General features: G+C 42.9%; 1 long non-coding RNA gene across 1 annotated transcript in view; it reads right to left on the bottom strand.

Annotated features, from left to right (window-relative positions):
- Window positions 1–1,496: 1,496 nt before the first annotated feature.
- Window positions 1,497–13,748, bottom strand: part of D6Ertd474e (DNA segment, Chr 6, ERATO Doi 474, expressed) — a 51,992-nt gene continuing 39,740 nt past the window's right edge. The window contains exon 4 of the long non-coding RNA NR_027803.1: window positions 1,497–3,762. This is a non-coding gene — a long non-coding RNA (DNA segment, Chr 6, ERATO Doi 474, expressed). The remainder of the gene's footprint in view (window positions 3,763–13,748) is intronic.

Genomic DNA, 13,748 nt, shown 5'->3' with positions numbered 1-13,748 from the left:
TCTCCTCTCTCTCTCTCTCTCTCTCTGTCTCCTTCCCCTCCCCTCCCCTCCCCTCTCCTCCCTTCCCCTCCCCTCTCCTCTCCTTCCCTCCCATGTAGCTGACCTATATCCCCTTCAAACAAAATGGCTTTTTCTTCTCCTTGTCTCCACACCCCTCTGCTGAGCAGCTACTGAGATCTGCACCTTGCCTGCTCTGGTGTTTTCCTTTTAAACCCTAATAAAATTATCCTTGGCTCTTGTTTGAGTCCTTTCTTAAATTATTTTATCAATGAGATTAAGAAATCCAAGAGGTAACCTCAATCTGTCCAGTCCACTTCCCCCTGAATCAAATGCCATGTCTCTCTTCAGATGAGGGTTCTCTGAAACGTGCAGAGTGAAGATAGGCAGGAGCGAGTGCTTGTCCTGTATAATATACTGGGGTGCTCAGAGGAACAGAGCAGCATCTTAGAGGTGTGGCTCACTCATTCAACTACTGCATTCATTGGGACACGCTGGTCTTCTAGCAACTGTAGTGAGGACTGAGAGCCATTTCCATGATGGCAAATTGTATGACTGAGTTTTCTGATCGTTTTTATTTGAGACACCCTCTCACCAAATGGCTCAGGCTGGTTTTGAACTCACAGCCTTCATTCTTCAGTGTTTCTTCAGCATTCTAGAGCTAGGATATCAGATGTGCACCGTCATGCCTGGTTGTGACTGAGATTTTAGGGATTTCTTTTTTTACATCCATTCTTGCTGAGATAAAATTTAAAACAATCCTCCGGCCTCATTCTCCCCTGGACAAATGCCAAGGTTATAGACATGAGTCACCAAAACCTGGCTGTGAGATTCAAGGAAGTGTCTTCAGCTTTGAAAGTAGAAAGCATTAGTAGCTGATGTACCTTGCAAGCATTATAAGACTTCCATTCAGACGCCATTTTCAAGACACGGAAGACAAGGGAGGCTGCGTGAGTGGAGTTAGAAGCATTCACTGTGACATCCTGGCCTTCCTTACTCTTGGCTTTCTGGGTTTGCCTGACCTTGCCTTGTCATTGACTTCTTCAGTGACCTTACACCCTTCAAGGTCACCATGTCCCCCTCCCTTTCTAAAGATAAAGTATCAAAGAAAATTTCCTGGAGGAATCCTCATAAAGAAACATGAGAGCTTTTGTTTAAATGTTAGATTTTATTAGGATCTTTATTTATTCAGATAGGGTTTTTATTGCATAAACCCTTAAACACACTTACTTTTTAAAAAAATAGAGAATGTAAGTCTGAGTTAACTGAAATCAATTTTTCCAATAATATTTAAGAGCCTTCATTTCTTTTTGCGGACCACACTGGCACGGCATTTCGGTCACATTTCCCCCATGGAAGTCAAGCTTTAGTATCTTTAATTCCCTGAGAGAGCGGGAGCTGCTTGGAGAATGACTGAACCACCAAGACGCAGATGGCTTTAATTATCTACATAAAAAAGCTATTTATATTGGGAAGTTGAAAAAATTAGGAACAATGCTCGTGGTGTAAACATATATTTTAATTAAATTAGGGTTTGAGAAGGAATAATGAGTGATTATTAGTGTCAGTGAAAGCCAAGTTGACATTAAAGGCTAGATGTGGGGACCCTGCGTGCCTCTGGGCCAGGGATGGAACTGCAGCCACGTTTGACAATGCAATGGATCTCTTGTAATAAATAGCGGGGGGAGAGGCATCGTCTCATAGCGATGCGAGTTCCCTTGCAGGATAACACACAACGAGAGCTGTGTTCGCACAGGAAGGAAGTAACAGAACATACCATGTACTCTGCAGCACTCCCCAACCTTAGATCCAGGACATTGACACAGACAGAAACCTAATCTGAGTTATGCTTCTTGTTCTGTCCCTACAGAGACTTTTTTTTAAATAAGGAGATTGTATGTATTAAGGGGTAAACAAGGGTATGAGGCTGACAAGAGTTAGCAATAAAAATGCAGGCCATGCTTACACTTAAACATGAGTTTGCCTGAGGCTCACACTCAACTGGGTGTCTTGTATTGCGTCCAGCAGCCATAACTGAGGCCCAGCATAACTCATCAGTGCCCAGCCTTGTGGAAGCAGGAAGGTGTTCGAATGGCTCTACAGCTCAGTACGATGTGGACAGTGACAATACCCCTTATAGGTTTGCCCGGAAACTAAGCAAGTTATTTACATAACACATAGAACTGTATTTAGTATATTGTGAGTGTTGTGTGCTTGCTAAATATCGTTCCTGTGTAGAAGGAAATCAAGGATACCAAAGGGAGAAACCTTAGATTTTATGCACAAAGTTTTCACTGTCGCCAGGTTTAGTGGCCTTAGTCCCAGCAGAATCAGGCCAATCTCTGCGTCCAAGGCCAGCCTGGTCTGCATAGGAAGGAGCTACGTAATGAGACTATCTTTCAAAAAATAAAAAAGAAGCAGAGTCTCATAATTTGTGCAAAAAATCTATAATTACTAGGTTCCATATCTCAAATCTTCCACCGTTAGCTCTGCTTTCTCTCTCTGATCACCACCTGCCACATGAATGGTTCCTTGTGTCTCCTGCCCCTTGGTGGCCTCTTCTCTACCAGCAATAATCTAACGGCCTCAAGACTCTCAGGATTACACAACCCTAGACTGCTCAAGAAAATAAGCAACTGAGACACGAAGGTGGCCCAGGTACTGGAGATCAGTGAGTGCAAGCTCCCGTGCTCACGAACGGCAGAATGATGTACAAGGAAATGTGTGAAGAGCTGGCCAGCCAACCCGAAGAAAGAGATTTTCATTCATGTTTTAAGAGGAAGACTGGGTTCCCAGGAGACATTTTTAGCAATGTGTCCTAAAATTCTCCACAATCCACAGTCAGACTGAGTCTTCTAATCCCACGTAACTCTATCTAGAATCTTCCTCACAGATACACTCAGAAGTTTATCTCCTCAGTGATTTCAGATCCTAACAGTCAACAACCAAATTAACCATTGTGTTCTTCTCCCAAGCCTCTCAACTACACCAGCAAATCTCTAAGCCCAAATAAGGTCCCAGTGGTGTGAGATTTCTCACAGATCTATTATCTGTAAAGAGGGAGGGGTCCATCACTCAGCCCACTGAAGAACAAGGAACAAACAGATGACTCTCCCACACAGCACAGCTTTAGTAAGCACAAAAGAGCATACTCAAGACAGTGGCAGAACCTGAACAAAACGGGGAGAAAGGGAACTGGGATTTGTGACTGGAAACCGGCTCCCAGGACTGCCACTTGCTATGTCAAAGGAATCAGAAACTGTTGATAAAAGAGCACCACAAGACAAGTCCCTTGGTAGCTGCCACTTCTAACTGTATGGTGTCCATCTTTTTGTCATTTTCAACAAATAATTTAATTTTTATTTAAGAGTGTGTGTGTGTGTGTGTGTGTGTGTGTGTGTGTGTGTAAATAAGAACAAGTGGTTGACATCAGATCTCTTCTTCAGTCACTCCACGCCTTAGTTTTTGAGTCAGGGTCACAGAGAATCTAGAGCTGAACTCAAGCAGGTTGGCTGGCCAGCAAGCTCTGAGGAGCCATTGCTTCCATTGTCACAGCTCTGGAGATTCAGGGGCTGTGCCCGTCCTTTCACAAAGATGTTGGGAGATCCAAGCTCAGGTCTTCATGTCCATCAAGCTCTTCACCAGCTGAGCCAACTCTCTCTCTCCCTCTTTTGAGTCTTGCAACACAGGTCACTTTGCTGGGAATTTCTTCTGCTTCCTATGAAACATCAGATGAGTAGCTTATGGAGCACACGGTGAAGCATCCTGCAACAGAGATGGGCGGAACAGGCTGAGTGGCACTCAGTTGTGTGGTACCAAGAAACTAGTTAGGAACTTCTGCAAATGTCTGAGAGTTCAATTAGATAGAGCGATGAAATTTTTCACAGTAAATACCTACAGTCTGGTCAGACAACCTTCAAGGGCTAAAACTTCTGACTCAGAAAAGTATCTTTTCCTAAAAATGCAAAGAAGTAACAAGAAGACAGCTGTGTTGATTCAGTTTAAGTAACAAGGCCATGCTGTTTCGAATACCATTTAAAGGTAGACCATATGAAACGCGTATTTATACATTGCAATGCAGATTTTGTGGTTATTAAAAAAAAAGATCATGATTCTTTGTTTGACTTTCACAAGTTAGTCTGTAGTCATCTATCAAAATGATGTTTTAACCGAACTTGTAGCTACTCAAAGGTGGTATATCCCATCTCTCCCAGCCCTTTCCCTCACTTCCTCCTCAAAGTCATGGTGACACCTGAGCTCCCTGTTAAAGGAGCTGGACAGATGTGGACACAATTTAACTTTGACCCAAACAACTTGGATACTTATCAACTATTCTTACTAGAAAGCTGATAGAGACAGTAGCCACCACACCTGCAAAATAAAACATTATTAAAAGGTTCTGAGGGTTTTGGCTGGTTGGTTATTTTAGGGTTTTTGTTCTATTTTTAAAACTTCCTGGAATTTTCTATGACTTCTTTCTTCCAGCATTCTACCTCATCAAATATCAAAAGGACATTCCATGGGGCAGCAAGGCGTCTTGGTGAGTGAGGACAAAGGAGCTTGCTGCCAAGCCTGGTGACCTCAGGTCAACCCCTGGTCCTCACACAGCGGAAGTAGGGAACAAACTCCGACAAGTTCTCCTCTGACCGTCACTCATACATGGCACCCACAAACACGAAATAAACAAAAGCACAGCTTAAAGATTTAAGAAATCACACTTCATTTCTGTTATTAACAGCCTCAGAGGAGGACAGGGGAGTCGGGGGAGGATCTATGTGAGGGGCTACTGGGAGGGGAGGGAGACTGATATTGGGACATAAAGAGAATTAATTAATAAAAAGGGTAAACAAAACGACCTCAAAGAGTAACATGGGGCATTTCCTATATATGTATACATATACGTGTGTGTGTGTGTGTGTATACATATAATTCCGAGACTCTATAATGAGAGCTAAAGACCATTTTCTGTCTTGTTGTAGTTGTGAAAGAAAGGGCTATCATTCATCATTTCATGAGAGAATACTTTGAAGACAGGCACAGTGAGTCACACCTGCAATCTCAGCACTCAAGAAGCTGGAGCAGGAGGATTTCTATGAGTTCAAGACCAGTCTGGGCTATGTAATGATTCTGTGGCTAGCCTGGGCTACAAAGTGAGGCTCTGTCTCAAAACCACAAAAAAACATTTTTAAAAATGTCTATGAGTCTGGCTTCCTATAACCTCCCATGAACTCAATTAGCTATAAGGCTGAGCCAAAACTGACTAGAATCTAGAGATATTTTGTACAGATTTTTATCATATCCATTTAACTATGTTTATAGTAGAGTTTGCAGGAGATTGGAAACAGTTTCCAGAAGTGACAGAGATGTGTGAAGAGCTAGCTACCAGCTCAGGGGTCTTTGAATCTCCAGGCTCAGGAAAGCAGGCAGAGAGAACAACGACTCAGGAGGAAGGGAAGGAGACCAAGCTCCAACTTCAGGCCCTGAGAGCGCCTGCTAGTGCTCATTTCCAAATGAGGAAGTTGAGCCCTTGGAAAGAACTGGCAACATGCCTGATAGTCAGATTTTTACTCTCATGAGTTATCAACAACACTTAATTCATGTTCGTTGCCTGTTTGCTTAGCAAATATGTATCAGCCACAGCATGTATTTGTCTTGGGATCCATCACAGTTGGTTAGATCTCTTATACCTCTAACATATACTCAGGATAAGTAAGTGTATAATGGGAGATAGCCATACTATGGCTATATATGACTATCTAGTATGGCATGTTGAGCCATACTATATTCAATGAGCCTGACCCTCCCTCCCTCTGACCTCAGAAGCCAAGTAGGGTCCGACCTAATTACTACTTGGATAAGAAGATTTTTATAGAGCTTTGAAGTGTTTGTGACTTCATGTCTCATGGTGACAGAAGTACATTTTAAAGTATATTAGGGAAGCTGGAGAGATGGTTCCGTGGCACGTGTTGCTCTTGCAAAGGATCCAGGTTTGGTTCCCAGCACTTACATGGTATCTCCAGTTCCTATCTTCTTGGGCACCGGAGGCACATGATGCTCAGAAATGCACACAGGCAAAACACTTAGATAGATAGATAGATAGATAGATAGATAGATAGATAGATAGATAGATAGATAGATAGATAGATAGATAGATAGTTGTGTGTATGTATGTATGTATGTATGTATGTATGTATGTATGTATGTATGTATGTATGTGTAATCTAAAAAAAGAGTGTGCTAAAGACCAGGAATATAACTCAGTGTGCAGTATTTACCTAGTATATACAAACCCTTGGGTTTTGTACGCATCACTGCATAAACCTGGCATGGTGGCACTCATCCCAGCACTTGCACGGTGGAAGAAAGAGGTGGGTCAAACACTGAAAGTTACGCTTGGCTACATAGTGAGTTTGATGCCAGCCTGGATGACATGACAGCCTCAGAAATTTTGGTTTTTAAGGAAAGGATCTATCGGGACTTGCAAGCATGCTAATTTGTTCCTTAAGTCTTGCTCCGGAGGCTGAGGGAAAGGGATGAAGAGCTTAAAGACAGTCCGTACTTCTGTCTCAAAAACCAAATAATGCACTGAATAACAAACGCGGTCGAGTGAGTGGCTGACAGAGGCAGACCTGAGGTGGCTGTGAGCCAGGGGTGCAGTCAGCCTCTGGAATGTGGACAAGGCACAGCAACAACTCCCTCCAAAGCTTCCAGAACAAGTTCAGGTTGAAGTTGAGTGTCAAACCATCCCCACTGAGTTCCCTTGCTAAGGGGATCCAGGTTGATTCGGTGCTAGACTGCATTTGACTTAGCATCCAATCTGCTGTCTCAAAACAAACGCTGAAAGTGTGGCTCAGACAATTAGTCCACAGTCCTCTGTCAAAACCATCTAAAAACAAGCTTCAGACAACTACACTCATCAATATTCTGTTTAATCAACTAATACCAAATTTAGCAGTGTTTCTCATGAAAATATTAACCCAAGATGACAAAATAAAGTTTTAAGGCTAGATGAAGTTCAACAATTATGTGGCCTTAGAAGATGTTCACGTCAGCTTACATGTTTCCTGACTGACAGTTCTAAGGGGGAAAAAAATGGATTTTTTTCCTTTGAGTTATAGGAATTTAGCTTTAACAAAAATATAAGATTATGATCCACAAAATGATAGATTATACACACACAGGATCAGGATGGGGTGAGGGAAGACTTACAAACTGTCTCACAGTCCTCAGCCCCTCTTCTATGACAGTGCTGCATTTAAAAGAAGCATCTAGGTTGGGCCTTGTGATGTAAGTCTGTAATTTTAGCAATCCAGGAGGCTGAGACAGGAGGATGGTCAGTCTGGGTAACTCAGTAAGACTCTGTTTTAAATTAAAATATAAGGCAAAGTAGGAGGTTCGGCTTAGGTGGAAACTTGCTGCTTGCCTAGGAGAGTTTGTGTGCTCAGTTCTCAGCACACAAAATAAAGAGGAATGAAGAAGGGAGGGAGAGAGGAAGGGAGGGAGAGAGAGAGGGAGGGAGGGACGGAGGGAGGGAGAGAGGGAGGACAAAGGAAGAAAGAGGGGAGGAACAGGAGCAGGAAAAGAAGAGAAAGACAATCAGAAAGAGAGAAAGGGAGAAATGGGGAGATGGGGGAGGGGAGAAGATGAATGGGAAGAAGAAAGGGAAGGAGAGTGACAGGGAAAGACGAGAGACAGAGGAAGGAGGAAGGGAAGGGGAGTGACAGGGAAAGATGAGAGACAGAGGAAGAAGGAAGGGAGGGAGAGTGACAGGGAAAGACGAGAGACAGAGGAAGGAGGAAGGGAAGGGGAGTGACAGGGAAAGATGAGAGACAGAGGAAGAAGGAAGGGAGGGAGAGTGACAGGGAAAGACGAGAGACAGAGGAAGGAGAAAGGGAAGGAGAGTGACAGGGAAAGATGAGAGACAGAGGAAGGAGGAAGGGAGGGAGAGTGACAGGGAAAGATGAGAGACAGAGGAAGGAGGAAGGGAGGGAGAAAGAAGGATATAAGTATTTATCTATGTACACATACATGTATATACATACATAAGTGTGTGTGTGTGTGTGTGTGTGTGTGTGTGTGAGTGCGCACGCACAAATACACACATACATATAATTGGTTCCTAACTGATAAAGATTTTTGCCACTTAGGGAACATTAGGCCATATCTACAAACATCATTGGTGTCACAACTGGGGGCACACTAATGACACGCAGTGGACAGAGATCAGATCAGGTCCTCATGTCAACAAGATAAAAGATGAGGACGCTAAATAAATAAATAAATAAAACAAAAGAAAACAAAACAAATTTGCCCCAAAGCCGGACGTGGTGGTGCTCACCTTTAATCCCAGCACTTGGGAGGCAGAGGCAGGTGGATTTCTGAGTTCGAGGCCAGCCTGATCTACAGAGTGAGTTCCAGGACAGCCAGGGCGATACAGAAAAACCCTGTCTCCAAAAACAAAAACAAAAAAAAAAACAAACAAACAAACAAAAAAAAAAAAAAAAACAAGACAAAAAGATGAGAATGACTCCAGGAGGTCGTTCTCTGACCTCCACATGTGTGCTGTGGCACACACACCCCAGACAAATAAATCAACAGATTTAAAAGCTATAAGAACCAGAAAGCTAATGGGATCTCCATATGGAGGGTGTGACTGGGTGTTCTGAAGCAGGGATGCGACTCTCTCACCCCAATTGTACACAATCTATAAGCCAGCAAAATTCTGAGTCTTAAAAGTTTTATTTTATTTATCTGAATTTAATATTTTTTTTTGAATTTTCATGTCAGGTCGGTTGTCAGTGAAGGTACATATTTATACTCTCTGCATCTAATTAGATGATTATCTTACAAATGCTCCACTGTTTAGCTGGATCTCATTTTAATTTTCTTTATCTGCCCCCATTTTCATCTCCCATAGATCTGATAAAGCTGCGTGCTGCAGAATCTCCACCCACGTGCTCGGCACGTGCTTACGTTGGAGGCAACCTCTCCGCCACACGCCACTGCAGGTGCCCTCCCCACTGTTTACCGCCCAGCTACGTAAATAACAAATTGCTTAGAGATATCACTGGATCTAATCGGAAGCAAAACTCACCAATAATAATGTTTTTCTTCTCAGTCAATCTATTAGCAGGACATGTGCCTTTCCCACAAGCCACGATCAGAACTAGTAACTCTCAAAGCCATCTTTGCATTTAAAAATAACCCTTTTCCCCTCAGAATTCTGGCTTTCTCTTATTAGGTTGGAAAACGGGTGTGTGTGTGGTGTGTGTGTGTGTGTGTGTGTGTGTGTGTGTGTGTGTGTGTGTGTGTGTGCATGCGCACATATATAGATTTAGCTTTTTGCCTTCCAATTTGTGATCAGAGCAAAACCATTCTGGTTTCTGGCACACACGGTCCTCCCGTTTCATTGAATTACGAATGAACAATATGACTGATATAGACGCTATAGACAGAGCCGCAGATCCGAGCTTAGACTCTCATTCCAGAACCTCAAATCCCTTTTAGCTTAAAATCTAAATGTACATAAAAGAATATATAATTTCTATTTTTTTTCCTGGCTGAATTTAAGACATAAAACCATGGCTATCCAAGAGGGCTGTGGTGCATGTTTTTATAAACCTATATTTATTTCTTGGAATCTAAATGTCATCGCGCTGAATGGGCCTCTTATTTGAAGAGTCAAGTTCCCTTCTAGAAAGAGGCCATATGGTCCAATTCTGCTGAGCAGTCAAGTGATTTGCTAAGACAAGACCAGCCTTTAATGCTTTAATGTCACCTAGACATCATCTAGTCCATTTCCAATGGTTTTGAGGCTGGCCAGCAGGCAGCCCCAACACCTTTCTTCTTTCTCTCTCTCTCTCTCTCTCTCTCTCTCTACTTGAGGGGACCTCCTTGCTCAGTCCCCTCCCTCTGGTCCTCCACACATTGATATTAATTATTAACTAAGCCACTTATTTTTCTCAATTATGTTTACTAGGGGTCGGCATGGGGCACAGCGTATACATATCTCAGGGCACGTGGCGGTCAGAGGGCAACTTGCAGGAGCCCTGTCCTTCCTTCCATCATGTGGGGTCAAAGGTCATCAGACCCGGCAGCAAAGGCTTTATTCATTGAGCCACCTCACAGGCCTTTATTATTAATGGAGTCTCTTTAACTCTTGATCACATTGACTATTCCTTCACACTGGCTACACTTCCCAGCCGCGCTCCAAGTGTGTGGCGTTTGGTCTGTTGCTGGTGAGCAGGGTTTGGTCCTTCCTTCCATTACAGCCACAAGGCTGGGATGAATAATAGCAAGAGGCAGGCGGAGATCACAACCACTCCACTCACCCGGGACGGATCCGCAGCCTCTATTTCTGCTTTTGGCACAAGCATTGCTGCGTATGCGCTAGAGCTTTGCACGGCAAGGCACCGCCTTTCTATACTCCGGTTTTTCTTAACATTTAGAGACTTCTGAGTCTCGTGTAGAAGGAACACGGTTTAATTAAATCGTTTGTATCTAATCTCATATGTTGTGTGCGCAGTCTCTCTCTCCCTTCCAGCTCCTGTGCTCTGTTCAGTTACTGGTGATTGATCAACCCTGCCTTGCCTTTTTATTTATAGACTTTGGCTTCCCATTTAATATTTCTTAGTGCACTTATTTTTTTCTAACTGCTGCTGCTCTGATTTTTTGGCATAGACGCCGGTGCCTTCTGGACTGTGGTAAGCTTTGACAAGACTGAAGAGGAGGCCCGACTGAATTTGTCTAGTACAGCTAGCGTTCCACTCAAAATAACTTTTCCTTTAAAAAATCTATTTTTACTGGTTCAAGCCTCGTCTAATCTTTCAATCATAAGGGTGAGCCTTGCATTTTATTTTAAAGTGCACGGGGTAGCATTGAAGACTTAATAAATGAGGAAAATCATTCAATTCTCTACATTTAACATGGGTTAATGTCACAGATTTTAATCCCTTGTTTGATTCTAGTGGAATAACCAGCTTTATAGGAGAAAAAATATCAAACACTTGGCCTTTTTCAGTAAAAAGAAAAGGATTCTTCCCCTTTGAAAATTCCTGAACTTCGTACATGACACAGACCCGTATAGGCAACTACCAGTGAAGACTTACATAAGAAGCGGGAAGCTTGGGGTAAATGGTCTCCTTGAGAAGCCACTCTCGGGAACGTCCATCCTGTGCACCCTGTGTGTGCTAAATTAGCACTATCCGAGCTGTTTGCATTGGTGGAAATTGGATTAACAAAGGAAATTGGAATTATTAAAGGACTGGAAAGGGAATTTTTTAATTGGCCCACGTTTGCCGCCACTAGCCAGGCCACTTCATCAGCTCCTGGTGGGCGCTGAACTTACTCTGCTCTTTGAGGCTTCGTGGAAAATAACTAATAAGATAAAATGAGAAGCGGTACGGAGCAGATTAATTCAGGAAAAAAAATAACTCGTGATCTGTCACTTCCTATTATCATAGAAAGGCTGCAACTATTGATCAAAAAGATGATTTTTTTTCTTACTTTTGAGTAGGTGAGAAAAAATGTTTCTGGTTATTCCGCTTAATATATATATATATATTAAAAAGGCAATAAAAAAAGTCTAGCTCCAACTTCTGCTTCCAATGGCCCTATTCGCCCCCTGCCATCCTCAAAGACCCCTCTTTTATTAGTTTCTTAGGAATGTGTTTAGAGTTTCATTATGCAATTATAATCAGGTGTAAACTTAGATCAATGCTGTCCCTGTGTCTTATATAAAACATGGAGCGCATACCTCCGGAGTTTCCGATGCAACTGCGAGAGCTTTCCAATCCAGGCTGATCTCATTTTCCGTGCCTCCTCACACTACGTGGAAGACAACAGGCCCTGATTCACTCATCAAGTCCCCCACGGACGTGCACGGCGGTTATTTCTGGCTTTTTGTATGGCAAACGATGTCATAACAAAGAAGCTTGTGTACGACTCGCACCCCGCGTGTGCACACAGTCTTTTCTGTAGGATAAACTCCAAGGAGTGGACTTTCTGGGTATGAGGGGCATTAATTAATATGCAGATAGACAGGGGTGATTTGCACTCCCTGAGAATTTTATCGTTTCAGTCTGATAGGTTAAAATGGTTTTGTACACAAGTTTAATTATTATGTATCTTATTATAAACAATTTGAACTTTTAAAAATATTTTTAAAGGTTCAGTTGTATTTCTCTTCCTTCCTAACAATATTTTTATTATCTACCCATATTTTTAAAAGCCAACAAGTAGTTTTCCTATTGTCAATTTCTAGAAGTTCCACGTACAATCTTTTATCCATTATGAGTCTTATTTATCCAAATACTATTGAATGTATTCATTTCCTCATGAGGGGGTGTGTCTTGTGTGTGCTAGGCATTATGGTGAGGACTCTGAATATATATCTTAATTGATCTAAATTGAAATAGTTAATCTTTATTATCAACTTGACTGGGCTTAGAACCACTGTGGAAATTCTCCTCTGGGTATATATAAAGATGTTTCCAGATTTATCTAATGAAAGCATGAAGCCTCACCCTCATTGTGGGTGGTGCCATCCCGTGGGCGGTGCCATCCCGTGGGCGGTGCCATCCTGTGGGCGGTGCCAGCCCATGGGCTCCCATCCTGGAATGAATTGGAGCGCTCCATCCAGTGCTCTTCTTTCTCTGCTTCTGGACAGTGTATATAACTGGCCAGCGCCTCAGGCTCCTGCTGCCCCAATGTCTGTCATGATGCTCGGCACCCTCAGACTGTGAACCAAGATAAAGCCTTCTTCCCCTCCTTAAGTGACTTTTATCAGTTACTTTGTCACAGCAACATGAAATGTTTTTTTCTAATAACCCATTTTCTGGATGCGAGGATAAAGTCAAAAACACATCTAAGTGCCCCCCCCCAATCCCTCAAGCAGTGACAGATGGAACCAGACTTTATATCCATATAACATGACTGAGCGCCTTAGCTCTCGCCATACTTAACTATACGGTATCCCACGACACACATATTTAGCAATAAATCTCTGCAGCATTAAAATCACCCTAGATAAATAAATCTTCAATGGTGAGATTAGTAGGGGTCTAAGCCAGTAGGATTAGGTCCCCAGAGTGTGACACTCTCCCAGTACCTTTGTCCCCGTGCTTCCAGTCCCCGTGTCCCCTCGGCATCCTTTCTCCCTTCACTCCTCTTCTCATTCACATAAAGGTACTGTCTTAGTCAATCTTACGTCCAGACACTGAGTGTGACAAACGCTGACCTGAATCTGTTCCATTTCACCTGCAGTGGCTTCCTGCTTCTCCTGAGCCCTTCCTAAGAACATGTCCTATGAGAAAAGCCATTCTATACTTCAAAATTATCACTTAATAGGACCCCGCGCTCCTTGGCGGTCTGACTTCAGCCAAACTGCCCAAGCCCGAGGCAAGTCACCTGAAGCCACGAGGGAGTGGTAACTGCCTAGAGTTTTCCAAAGGAGATCGAATTTTAAAGGATGTCGCACTAAGCGAAGAAAATGAAGCACTAAGGAAGCATTGTAGGCGCCATGCTGGAGAAGGAAGCCACCTTCCTCAGCATCTCCAACCATCACCTAAGCAAGCACCCATTCTTCATCCTTATTACGGAGACACGTGTGCACAGAAGTTTAAGCCCAGGTCGTGTCCTGTATGCTTGGGTTTCATTTGTTTTTAATTTATCTTGTTTTTCTATGATCTCTTCCCCTTTTTAAAGCGAAATGCAAATGTTTTTAAGTAGTTGGGGGTTCACAGTACAATCAG

Source organism: Mus musculus, chromosome 6 (assembly GCF_000001635.26).
Source record: "Mus musculus strain C57BL/6J chromosome 6, GRCm38.p6 C57BL/6J".
Classification (NCBI taxonomy): Eukaryota; Metazoa; Chordata; class Mammalia; order Rodentia; family Muridae; genus Mus; species Mus musculus.
The sequence above is the reverse complement of the archived record's forward strand: the minus strand, read 5'-3'. Positions and strand labels throughout refer to the sequence as shown.